The 12,023-nt window shown below is 43.1% G+C and overlaps 13 non-coding genes across 13 annotated transcripts; 5 read left to right on the top strand and 8 right to left on the bottom strand.

Moving 5' to 3' along the window:
* Nucleotides 1–512: 512 nt before the first annotated feature.
* TRNAT-UGU (transfer RNA threonine (anticodon UGU)) lies at nt 513–584 on the bottom strand. The gene has a single exon. It is a non-coding gene; the product is annotated as a tRNA-Thr (tRNA).
* A 2,617-nt stretch (nt 585–3,201) lies between these two features.
* On the bottom strand, nt 3,202–3,283 carry TRNAS-GCU (transfer RNA serine (anticodon GCU)). The gene has a single exon. It is a non-coding gene; the product is annotated as a tRNA-Ser (tRNA).
* A 292-nt stretch (nt 3,284–3,575) lies between these two features.
* On the top strand, nt 3,576–3,670 carry TRNAI-UAU (transfer RNA isoleucine (anticodon UAU)). The gene is made up of 2 exons: nt 3,576–3,613; nt 3,635–3,670. It is a non-coding gene; the product is annotated as a tRNA-Ile (tRNA).
* Nucleotides 3,671–4,875: 1,205 nt separating this feature from the next.
* On the top strand, nt 4,876–4,970 carry TRNAI-UAU (transfer RNA isoleucine (anticodon UAU)). The gene is made up of 2 exons: nt 4,876–4,913; nt 4,935–4,970. It is a non-coding gene; the product is annotated as a tRNA-Ile (tRNA).
* A 1,144-nt stretch (nt 4,971–6,114) lies between these two features.
* Nucleotides 6,115–6,186, bottom strand: TRNAT-UGU (transfer RNA threonine (anticodon UGU)). Its single transcript has one exon. It is a non-coding gene; the product is annotated as a tRNA-Thr (tRNA).
* A 589-nt stretch (nt 6,187–6,775) lies between these two features.
* TRNAS-GCU (transfer RNA serine (anticodon GCU)) lies at nt 6,776–6,857 on the bottom strand. The gene has a single exon. It is a non-coding gene; the product is annotated as a tRNA-Ser (tRNA).
* A 292-nt stretch (nt 6,858–7,149) lies between these two features.
* TRNAI-UAU (transfer RNA isoleucine (anticodon UAU)) lies at nt 7,150–7,244 on the top strand. Its single transcript has 2 exons — nt 7,150–7,187; nt 7,209–7,244. It is a non-coding gene; the product is annotated as a tRNA-Ile (tRNA).
* Nucleotides 7,245–8,407: 1,163 nt separating this feature from the next.
* TRNAT-UGU (transfer RNA threonine (anticodon UGU)) lies at nt 8,408–8,479 on the bottom strand. The gene has a single exon. It is a non-coding gene; the product is annotated as a tRNA-Thr (tRNA).
* Nucleotides 8,480–9,068: 589 nt separating this feature from the next.
* On the bottom strand, nt 9,069–9,150 carry TRNAS-GCU (transfer RNA serine (anticodon GCU)). The gene has a single exon. It is a non-coding gene; the product is annotated as a tRNA-Ser (tRNA).
* Nucleotides 9,151–9,442: 292 nt separating this feature from the next.
* On the top strand, nt 9,443–9,537 carry TRNAI-UAU (transfer RNA isoleucine (anticodon UAU)). The gene is made up of 2 exons: nt 9,443–9,480; nt 9,502–9,537. It is a non-coding gene; the product is annotated as a tRNA-Ile (tRNA).
* A 1,169-nt stretch (nt 9,538–10,706) lies between these two features.
* Nucleotides 10,707–10,778, bottom strand: TRNAT-UGU (transfer RNA threonine (anticodon UGU)). The gene has a single exon. It is a non-coding gene; the product is annotated as a tRNA-Thr (tRNA).
* A 589-nt stretch (nt 10,779–11,367) lies between these two features.
* Nucleotides 11,368–11,449, bottom strand: TRNAS-GCU (transfer RNA serine (anticodon GCU)). The gene has a single exon. It is a non-coding gene; the product is annotated as a tRNA-Ser (tRNA).
* A 292-nt stretch (nt 11,450–11,741) lies between these two features.
* TRNAI-UAU (transfer RNA isoleucine (anticodon UAU)) lies at nt 11,742–11,836 on the top strand. Its single transcript has 2 exons — nt 11,742–11,779; nt 11,801–11,836. It is a non-coding gene; the product is annotated as a tRNA-Ile (tRNA).
* The last annotated feature ends 187 nt before the right edge of the window (nt 11,837–12,023 follow it).

Here is a 12,023-nt window from a genome sequence, read left to right as displayed (position 1 = left end):
GATTCTGCTTTTTCTCACATTCTCTCTATGTACAAGATACCTTGTATCATTTGAATGGACAGCAGGAGAGTCGGATATTTATGGTTAGTGGGGGTGGGGTTTTGAAGATTAACCTCATTTGACTAAGAGCCGGGGCATCTGGGAGGAAAAGTATTTTAAGGGGGATGAAGTTCACATCTCCTTGGTGAAATTTCTAGATCCTTATTTCATCCTTTCTGTGGATGCAGACTCAGTCGGAACAGAGGTCATAGTCCTCGCTCTGACTTTCAAAGGAACTTCAAATATGCTTGGCTTATTTGGCTTTGCCCGGCGGGGTGAGAATGGCGTTTGTCAGGCGTTCGTCAGGCGATCGGAAGGGGTGAGGCAATAGTTTATGGTTCAATGGTTTTCATGAAGTCTTCTTGATACGATGAAAGCAGGAAAGGGAAGCTTGTCAATAAGCAAACTTAAGACAAGATGTGACTCCTAGAAAGAATGACTTGGAAACAACATACAGAAACTCACATATAAAAAGGCCCTGATGAGGCTTGAACTCATGACCCCTGGTTTACAAGACCAGTGCTCTGCCACTGAGCTACAAGGCCAGCCTGCCTGCAGTATGTAAATCGCTTCATGTATTCTTACTGCGGTATGAAGATATCTATGATTTTGAGACTCTGTATGGAAATGCAGTTTGTTAGACCTGTCAGCCTTAGGGTGGTCTCCCCTACATTTTTGCCCTTTTTGCTTCCCATTTTTACCTTACATTTTGTTGGACTTAGGACTCTGGGTGCCTCACCACTGCTAAACAGTGCTGAGGTGCAGGTGCTCTCCCCTAAAACATTGTGAGGCTGGCATATCTGCCACAAGCCCCTGCTACTGCAGTAAGGCTAATCCTCCATAGGATAATATTGGGAACCTCTCCTTATGGGATAACTTCTGACAGGGACCTAATAAGTCTGTCATGTTTGGTCTTGTTGGACTCGGGCGGGGAACCCTTTCCAATGATATATAGGGTTTGGACATTACTACGCTAGAGATCCCACTTTTATAAAGGGGACCTTTTCCTGCCTACACTTAGATTAGGCTCTGCAGACTCCCCCCTCCCCTCTGCATACTGATAGCCTGCCTGGGTTGGGAGGTGGGAGTGGTGATTCACACCTTCTTCCCTGGGATGAGCTGTGATGGGCTGCCCACTGTAGCCTTAACGGCCTGTCTCTCGTCACTGTGACAGCTAGGTCAGGGAAGGCAGGGAACATACCAGAACTCCCTGGACTCTTCCAGAAGCCCCTGCCCCCAGACCCTTCCAGAGACTTCCACAACTTTCTAGCCCCTAGACTAAAAAGATATATAAGGGAGGGTCCTGGCCTCACATTCTTGTTACACTGCTGGACCTGGAAGAATCCCTGCTGGAGTGAGGACTGCTGCGCAAGAGGATTGCCACTGGGAAGGAGGCTGACTGCTCCAAGGAACTGCTGCCCCACAACCTGCTGAGCTGCCCTACTGTCTGCTGATCCTGCCCTGCATGGGAGACTGCAACATCACCCCAGAGTGTCTCCACAACATCCCAAAGGAACTACTTTTCTTTGAACCACCTTTTAAAGAATGCCTTTTTGGGACTGCACCCTTTTTAAGCTAAAGGAAACTACCTGTCCTTGGACCACAGCGTTTTAAAGACTGCCCTTTGGAACAGCAACAACACTCTCAAGATTTGCCCTGCAACGCTGTGCCTGCCCTCAGCGCTGCTTGCCCTGTGATCCTCCCGAGGGCTCTGTGATTGCCTCTGCTTCTGGCGCAAGCCGACTGAAACTGGCCCTGAGGTCACCGCCGCTGGGACCGGAGCACGCTGTGTAGCGCTGAGAAGCGAAGCGCTGTGTGGCAGGAGGCTCCGTCGTTGCCCAGGACTTGGAGGCACTGTTAAACGCTGTGCTAAAGGAGCGCTGTGTGGCTGTGACCCCCACCCGTGCAGCGCCTGCTGAGCCCAAGGCCCCAGGGGGAGAGGAGCCTCGCACCCGCGCCCGCAACCACCACCCCAGGTAACGCCTCAGTGCAACCAGGCTGCTGTGAGGGGGCGGGGTGCGGGTTGGCCGGGTACCTGGAGTGTGAGCTTTGTGCTTGGCTGGTAACATCATTTCTATGAGAGGCACACTTATTACGCTACAAGGGAACTTTAGCCTACGAACCTTCCCACAGTGAATTTTAACCATAAGAACCTACCTCAAGTGAACTTTTGCCATTCAAGGACACTGTGAGAAAGACATTACCATCAGGAGCCCTTGGGACACATGAGCTTTTGGTGATTTGATCAGGCCTGGGAACTGGATTCATTCTTATTGATTATTGATCTTGCTTGGGAACTGGAATCCTTTTTATTATTGATCAGGCCTGGGAACTGGATTCATTTTTATTGATTATTGATCTTGCTTGGAAATTGGAATCCTTTTTATTTTTGATCTTGCCTGGAGCTGGATTTACCTGCTTTTGGTTCTCGCATAATTTTTAGATAAAGAAATTCTTATTCTTATAAAAAACTGGTGTGGTGTTGCTTTTGTGAGTGTTTTTACTGTGTCATCGCCGTTGTGTGTTGCACAAATACTTTACACATTGCCTCTGAAGTTACGCCTTTGCTGCTCTGCGCCAAGCTACCAGGTCGGAAGCGGTGGTCCCTACTTGGACTAGGGTACATACCCTGGCCAACTAGAGACCCCGGTTCTAACACAGTTGCATTTGAATGTCTACATGCGTGCACAAATTGAAGAGCATGCTGAAGACACTTTTCTTGGAAGTAGGAAAAACTCCATTTTGATTTGAGAACATAAGAGTATTCACATTTATGACCATACTGATAGCTCTAGTTAGTATGTCCGCAATCAGTGACAGATAGAGAACTCACTTATTAGAAGTGATCTGTCTTTGTGGGGCAGACATATGTCAACAGTCATACACTTGAGATGGCTGAAACTTTAGGAGTAAGAGCTGCTTTCTTATCAGTCTATCTATCCAAACTGGTTAGAAGGCCAGGGGTGAGGGAAAGGCAATCCTCTGGACACTTCATGAAAGATCTAATTTCAATTAAGCACAAAACACTTCCCTTAATTTGACATAATTGCCAAAATGGAATAGTCAGTTGGGCCCTTCTAGTGGATTATGGCTGTGTCTTGAAAGAGAGTGTAATTGTACTACGAGACATGCCCACCTTCAAAAGAGTGTCTGATGGCATTCCGACGAAGGTGGGATTCGAACCCACGCGTGCAGAGCACAATGGATTAGCAGTCCGTCGCCTTAACCACTCGGCCACCTCGGCTGCCTTAGGTGACTATGTTTCATTTTTTAGGAAATTCTTACTATGTGCTAATTACAAATAATCATAAGTTTCTCCTAGACTGTTTCAGAACTGGCAAATGTATGTGGTGTTCAATAGACAGAGCACATGATATAGCAGAATTATCAAATCTGTTCCATTAGGACTGTAGTTTTTAATAGTCATGATAACATGCTAGCATGTGAGTCGATCTTGCACAGTGAATAAGGGAGCAGTGCCAGTATCTACTTGGTCAGCTCTAGATGGCTCAACTGGGGAGATATGAGAACAGTGAGCTCCAGTGGCGCAATCGGTTAGCGCGCGGTACTTATACAGCAGTACTTGCATTGAGGCATGCCGAGGTTGTGAGTTCGAGCCTCACCTGGAGCAGCTTACTGGTTTTTCATAAACCATTTCACTAAAAGTAAAGATTAAACTCAGGGTAAAGACGGCACTTGCTAGAGAGTCTTTACTTCTTTTCAGGATCTGCGTGTCCGACTCTTCCAGGTGCAAGTATCACAATCCTATTCGATGCTCCTTATAAACATTCCATGATGTGCCGTCTTGCATAGCATGCAAACACCACATCAGTGCATTTAAAAATGCACTTGTAGAATAATAAATATGATGAAAACATTGTTGTCACGGGATAACCATATACTGAGGAGCTGCAAACAGTGCTGTATCAGCTACTTACAATACAATATAACTTAAAGACATATCAAAAGAAGAGCGTCATCATATTAATGTTTCTAGTCAACATAAGAGTTGCACCGTAGCAGCTTATGGTGCTTTCTGCTCAGATTGTGCCTCCAATCCCACATTGATTTTTTAATTCTTTGCAGTTTAAAAAACACAATTCATGCTCAAAGTTAACTTTTTAAAACCATTCAACCTATTACATTTATTTCTCTAACTTGTGAATGTGGTCCATGTTCTCTTTTCCTCATCCCCATCACGATACTCCTTTTCCCGAAATCAGGTTCACTTCTTTATCCAGCCGACCCTTCCAAGGTCACCAAATCTATGAAGCGATTCTGCTTTTTCTCACATTCTCTCTATGTACAAGATACCTTGTATCATTTGAATGGACAGCAGGAGAGTCGGATATTTATGGTTAGTGGGGGTGGGGTTTTGAAGATTAACCTCATTTGACTAAGAGCCGGGGCATCTGGGAGGAAAAGTATTTTAAGGGGGATGAAGTTCACATCTCCTTGGTGAAATTTCTAGATCCTTATTTCATCCTTTCTGTGGATGCAGACTCAGTCGGAACAGAGGTCATAGTCCTCGCTCTGACTTTCAAAGGAACTTCAAACTATGTTTCATTTTTTAGGAAATTCTTACTATGTGCTAATTACAATTAATCATAAGTTTCTCCTAGACTGTGTCAGAACTGGCAAATGTATGTGGTGTTCAATAGACAGAGCACATGATATAGCAGAATTATCAAATCTGTTCCATTAGGACTGTAGTTTTTAATAGTCATGATAACATGCTAGCATGTGAGTCGATCTTGCACAGTGAATAAGGGAGCAGTGCCAGTATCTACTTGGTCAGGTCTAGATGGCTCAACTGGGGAGATATGAGAACAGTGAGCTCCAGTGGCGCACTCGGTTAGCGCGTGGTACTTATACAGCAGTACTTGCATTGAGGCATGCCGAGGTTGTGAGTTCGAGCCTCACCTGGAGCAGCTTCCTGGTTTTTCATAAACCATTTCACTAAAAATAAAGATTAAACTCAGGGTAAAGACGGCCCTTGCTAGATACTTCTTTTCAGGATCTGCGTGTCCGACTCTTCCAGGTGCAAATATCACAATCCTATTCGATGCTCCTTATAAACATTCCATGATGTGCCGTCTTGCATAGCATGCAAACACCACATCAGTGCATTTAAAAATACATTGGTAGAAGAATAAATATGAAGAAAACATTGTTGTCACGGGATAACCATATACTGAGGAGCTGCAAACAATGCTGTATCAGCTACTTACAATACAATTTAACTGAAAGACATATCAAAAGAAGAGCGTCATCATATTAATGTTTCTAGTCAACATAAGAGTTGCACCATAGCAGCTTATGGTGCTTTCTGCTCAGATTGTGCCTCCAAACCCACATTGATTTTTTAATTCTTTGCAGTTTAAAAAACACAATTCATGCTCAAAGTTAACTTTTTAAAACCATTCAACCTATTACATTTATTTCTCTAACTTGTGAATGTGGTTCATGTTCTCTTTTCCTCATCCCCATCACGATACTCCTTTTCCCGAAATCAGGTTCACTTTTTTATCCAGCTAACCCTTCCAAGGTCACCAAATCTATGAAGCGATTCTGCTTTTTCTCACATTCTCTCTATGTACAAGATACCTTGTATCATTTGAATGGACAGCAGGAGAGTCGGATATTTATGGTTAGTGGGGGTGGGGTTTTGAAGATTAACCTCATTTGACTAAGAGCCGGGGCATCTGGGAGGAAAAGTATTTTAAGGGGGATGAAGTTCACATCTCCTTGGTGAAATTTCTAGATCCTTATTTCATCCTTTCTGTGGATGCAGACTCAGTCGGAACAGAGGTCATAGTCCTCGCTCTGACTTTCAAAGGAACTTCAAATATGCATGACTTATTTGGCTTTGCCCGGCAGGGCTTTCCCCGCGGGTGAGAATGGCGTTTGTCAGGCGTTGGGTGAGGCAATAGTTTATGGTTCAATGGTTTTCATGAAGTCTTCTTGATACGATGAAAGCAGGAAAGGGAAGCTTGTCAATAAGCAAACTTAAGACAAGGTGTGACTCCTTGAAAGAATGACTTGGTAACAACATACAGAAACTCACATATAAAAAGGCCCTGATGAGGCTTGAACTCATGACCCCTGGTTTACAAGACCAGTGCTCTGCCACTGAGCTACAAGGCCAGCCTGCCTGCAATATGTAAATCGCTTCATGTATTCTTACTGCGGTATGAAGATATCTATGATTTTGAGACTCTGTATGGAAATGCAGTTGCATTTGAATGTCTACATGCGTGCACAAATTGAAGAGCATGCTTAAGACACTTTTCTTGGAAGTAGGAAAAACTCCATTTTGATTTGAGAACATAAGAGTATTCACATTTATGACCATACTGATAGCTCTAGTTAGTATGTCCGCAATCAGTGACAGATAGAGAACTCACTTATTAGAAGTGATCTGTCTCTGTGGGGCAGACATATGTCAACAGTCATACACTTGAGATGGCTGAAACTTTAGGAGTAAGAGCTGCTTTCTTATCAGTCTATCTATCCAAACTGGTTAGAAGGCCAGGAGTGAGGGAAAGGCAATCCTCTGGACACTTCATGAAAGATCTAATTTCAATTAAGCACAAAACACTTCCCTTAATTTGACATAATTGCCAAAATGGAACAGTCAGTTGGGCCCTTCTAGTGGATTATGGCTGTGTCTTGAAAGAGAGTGTAATTGTATTACGAGACATGCCCACCTTCAAAAGAGCGTCTGATGGCGTTCCGACGAAGGTGGGATTCGAACCCACGCGTGCAGAGCACAATGGATTAGCAGTCCATCGCCTTAACCACTCGGCCACCTCGTCTGCCTTAGGTGACTATGTTTCATTTTTTAGGAAATTCTTACTATGTGCTAATTACAAATAATCATAAATTTCTTCTAGACTGTGTCAGAACTGGCAAATGTATGTGGTGTTCAATAGACAGAGCACATGATATAGCAGAATTATCAAATCTGTTCCATTAGGACTGTAGTTTTTAATAGTCATGATAACATGCTAGCATGTGAGTCGATCTTGCACAGTGAATAAGGGAGCAGTGCCAGTATCTACTTGGTCAGCTCTAGATGGCTCAACTGGGGAGATATGAGAACAGTGAGCTCCAGTGGCGCACTCGGTTAGCGCGTGGTACTTATACAGCAGTACTTGCATTGAGGCATGCCGAGGTTGTGAGTTCGAGCCTCACCTGGAGCAGCTTCCTGGTTTTTCATAAACCATTTCACTAAAAATAAAGATTAAACTCAGGGTAAAGACGGCCCTTGCTAAATACTTCTTTTCAGGATCTGCGTGTCCGACTCTTCCAGGTGCAAATATCACAATCCTATTCGATGCTCCTTATAAACATTCCATGATGTGCCGTCTTGCATAGCATGCAAACACCACATCAGTGCATTTAAAAATACATTTGTAGAAGAATAAATATGAAGAAAACATTGTTGTCACGGGATAACCATATACTGAGGAGCTGCAAACAATGCTGTATCAGCTACTTACAATACAATTTAACTGAAAGACATATCAAAAGAAGAGCGTCATCATATTAATGTTTCTAGTCAACATAAGAGTTGCACCATAGCAGCTTATGGTGCTTTCTGCTCAGATTGTGCCTCCAAACCCACATTGATTTTTTAATTCTTTGCAGTTTAAAAAACACAATTCATGCTCAAAGTTAACTTTTTAAAACCATTCAACCTATTACATTTATTTCTCTAACTTGTGAATGTGGTCCATGTTCTCTTTTCCTCATCCCCATCACGATACTCCTTTTCCCGAAATCAGGTTCACTTCTTTATCCAGCCGACCGTTCCAAGGTCACCAAATCTATGAAGCGATTCTGCTTTTTCTCACATTCTCTCTATGTACAAGATACCTTGTATCATTTGAATGGACAGCAGGAGAGTCGGATATTTATGGTTAGTGGGGGTGGGGTTTTGAAGATTAACCTCATTTGACTAAGAGCCGGGGCATCTGCGAGGAAAAGTATTTTAAGGGGGATGAAGTTCACATCTCCTTGGTGAAATTTCTAGATCCTTATTTCATCGTTTCTGTGGATGCAGACTCAGTCGGAACAGAGGTCATAGTCTTCGCTCTGACTTTCAAAGGAACTTCAAATATGCATGGCTTATTTGGCTTTGCCCGGCAGGGCTTGCCCGGCGGGGTGAGAATGGCGTTTGTCAGGCGTTCGTCAGGCGATCGGAAGGGGTGAGGCAATAGTTTATGGTTCAATGGTTTTCATGAAGTCTTCTTGATACGATGAAAGCAGGAAAGGGAAGCTTGTCAATAAGCAAACTTAAGACAAGGTGTGACTCCTAGAAAGAATGACTTGGAAACAACATACAGAAACTCACATATAAAAAAGGCCCTGATGAGGCTTGAACTCATGACCCCTGGTTTACAAGACCAAAGCTCTGCCACTGAGCTACAAGGCCAGCCTGCCTGCGGTATGTAAATCGCTTCATGTATTCTTACTGCGGTATGAAGATATCAATGATTTCGAGACTCTGTATGGAAATGCAGTTGCATTTGAATGTCTACATGCGTGCACAAATTGAAGAGCATGCTTAAGACACTTTTCTTGGAAGTAGGAAAAACTCCATTTTGATTTGAGAACATAAGAGTATTCACATTTATGACCATACTGATAGCTCTAGTTAGTATGTCCGCAGTCAGTGACAGATAGAGAACTCACTTATTAGAAGTGATCTGTCTCTGTGGGGCAGACATATGTCAACAGTCATACACTTGAGATGGCTGAAACTTTAGGAGTAAGAGCTGCTTTCTTATCAGTCTATCTATCCAAACTGGTTAGAAGGCCAGGAGTGAGGGAAAGGCAATCCTCTGGACACTTCATGAAAGATCTAATTTCAATTAAGCACAAAACACTTCCCTTAATTTGACATAATTGCCAAAATGGAATAGTCAGTTGGGCCCTTCTAGTGGATTATGGCTGTGTCTTGAAAGAGAGTGTAATTGTACTACGAGACATGCCCACCTTCAAAAGAGTGTCTGATGGCTTTCCGACGAAGGTGGGATTCAAACCCACGCGTGCAGAGCACAATGGATTAGCAGTCCATCGCCTTAACCACTCGGCCACCTCGTCTGCCTTAGGTGACTATGTTTCATTTTTTAGGAAATTCTTACTATGTGCTAATTACAAATAATCATAAGTTTCTCCTAGACTGTGTCAGAACTGGCAAATGTATGTGGTGTTCAATAGACAGAGCACATGATATAGCAGAATTATCAAATCTGTTCCATTAGGACTGTAGTTTTTATTAGTCATGATAACATGCTAGCATGTGAGTCGATCTTGCACAGTGAATAAGGGAGCAGTGCCAGTATCTACTTGGTCAGCTCTAGATGGCTCAACTGGGGAGATATGAGAACAGTGAACTTCAGTGGCGCAATCGGTTAGCGCGCGGTACTTATACAGCAGTACTTGCATTGAGGCATGCTGAGGTTGTGAGTTCGAGCCTCACCTGGAGCAACTTCCTGGTTTTTCATAAACCATTTCACTAAAAGTAAAGATTAAACTCAGGGTAAAGACGGCCCTTGCTAGAGAGTCTTTACTTCTTTTCAGGATCTGCGTGTCCGACTCTTCCAGGTGCAAATATCACAATCCTATTCGATGCTCCTTATAAACATTCCATGATGTGCCGTCTTGCATAGCATGCAAACACCACATCAGTGCATTTAAAAATACATTTGTAGAATAATAAATATGATGAAAACATTGTTGTCACAGGATAACCATATACTGAGGAGCTGCAAACAGTGCTGTATCATCTACTTACAATACAATTTAACTGAAAGACATATGAAAAGAAGAGCGTCATCACATTAGTGTTTCTAGTCAACATAAGAGTTGCACCATAGCAGCTTATGGTGCTTTCTGCTCAGATTGTGCCTCCAATCCCACATTGATTTTTTAATTCTTTGCAGTTTAAAAAACACAATTCATGCTCAAAGTTAACTTTTTAAAACCATTCAACCTATTACATTTATTTCTCTAACTTGTGAATGTGGTCCATGTTCTCTTTTCCTCATCCCCATCACGATACTCCTTTTCCCGAAATCAGGTTCACTTCTTTATCCAGCCGACCGTTCCAAGGTCACCAAATCTATGAAGCGATTCTGCTTTTTCTGACATTCTCTCTATGTACAAGATACCTTGTATCATTTGAATGGACAGTAGGAGAGTCGGATATTTATGGTTAGTGGGGGTGGGGTTTTGAAGATTAACCTCATTTGACTAAGAGCCGGGGCATCTGCGTGGAAAAGTATTTTAAGGGGGATGAAGTTCACATCTCCTTGGTGAAATTTCTAGATCCTTATTTCATCCTTTCTGTGGATGCAGACTCAGTCGGAACAGAGGTCATAGTCTTCGCTCTGACTTTCAAAGGAACTTCAAATATGCATGGCTTATTTGGCTTTGCCCGGCAGGGCTTGCCCGGCGGGGTGAGAATGGCGTTTGTCAGGCGTTCGTCAGGCGATCGGAAGGGGTGAGGCAATAGTTTATGGTTCAATGGTTTTCATGAAGTCTTCTTGATACGATGAAAGCAGGAAAGGGAAGCTTGTCAATAAGCAAACTTAAGACAATGTGTGACTCCTAGAAAGAATGACTTGGAAACAACATACAGAAACTCACATATAAAAAGACCCTGATGAGGCTTGAACTCATGACCCCTGGTTTACAGGACCAGTGCTCTGCCACTGAGCTACAAGGCCAGCCTGCCTGCAGTATGTAAATCGCTTCATGTATTCTTACTGCGGTATGAAGATATCTATGATTTTGAGACTCTGTATGGAAATGCAGTTGCATTTGAATGTCTACATGCGTGCACAAATTGAAGAGCATGCTTAAGACACTTTTCTTGGAAGTAGGAAAAACTCCATTTTGATTTGAGAACATAAGAGTATTCACATTTATGACCATACTGATAGCTCTAGTTAGTATGTCCGCAATCAGTGACAGATAGAGAACTCACTTATTAGAAGTGATCTGTCTCTGTGGGGCAGACATATGTCAACAGTCATACACTTGAGATGGCTGAAACTTTAGGAGTAAGAGCTGCTTTCTTATCAGTCTATCTATCCAAACTGGTTAGAAGGCCAGGAGTGAGGGAAAGGCAATCCTCTGGACACTTCATGAAAGATCTAATTTCAATTAAGCACAAAACACTTCCCTTAATTTGACATAATTGCCAAAATGGAATAGTCAGTTGGGCCCTTCTAGTGGATTATGGCTGTGTCTTGAAAGAGAGTGTAATTGTACTACGAGACATGCCCACCTTCAAAAGAGTGCCTGATGGCGTTCCGACGAAGGCTGGATTTGAACTCACGCGGGTAGAGCACAATGGATTAGCAGTCCATCGCCTTAACCACTCGGCCACCTCGTCTGCCTTAGGTGACTATGTTTCATTTTTTAGGAAATTCTTACTATGTGCTTATTACAAATAATCATAAGTTTCTCCTAGACTGTGTCAGAACTGGCAAATGTATGTGGTGTTCAATAGACAGAGCACATGATATAGCAGAATTATCAAATCTGTTCCATTAGGACTGTAGTTTTTAATAGTCATGATAACATGCTAGCATGTGAGTCGATCTTGCACAGTGAATAAGGGAGCAGTGCCAGTATCTACTTGGTCAGCTCTAGATGGCTCAACTGGGGAGATATGAGAACAGTGAGCTCCAGTGGCGCAATAGGTTAGCGCGCGGTACTTATACAGCAGTACTTGCATTGAGGCATGCCGAGGTTGTGAGTTCGAGCCTCACCTGGAGCAGCTTACTGGTTTTTCATAAACCATTTCACTAAAAGTAAAGATTAAACTCAGGGTAAAGACGGCCCTTGCTAGAGAGTCTTTACTTCTTTTCAGGATCTGCGTGTCCGACTCTTCCAGGTGCAAATATCACAATCCTATTCGATGCTCCTTATAGACATTCCATGATGTGCCGTCTTGCATAGCATGC

Source organism: Lissotriton helveticus, chromosome 5_1 (genome assembly GCF_964261635.1).
Source record: "Lissotriton helveticus chromosome 5_1, aLisHel1.1, whole genome shotgun sequence".
Classification (NCBI taxonomy): Eukaryota; Metazoa; Chordata; class Amphibia; order Caudata; family Salamandridae; genus Lissotriton; species Lissotriton helveticus.
Note: the sequence above shows the minus strand (reverse complement) of the source record. Positions and strands in the feature narration are given on the sequence as shown.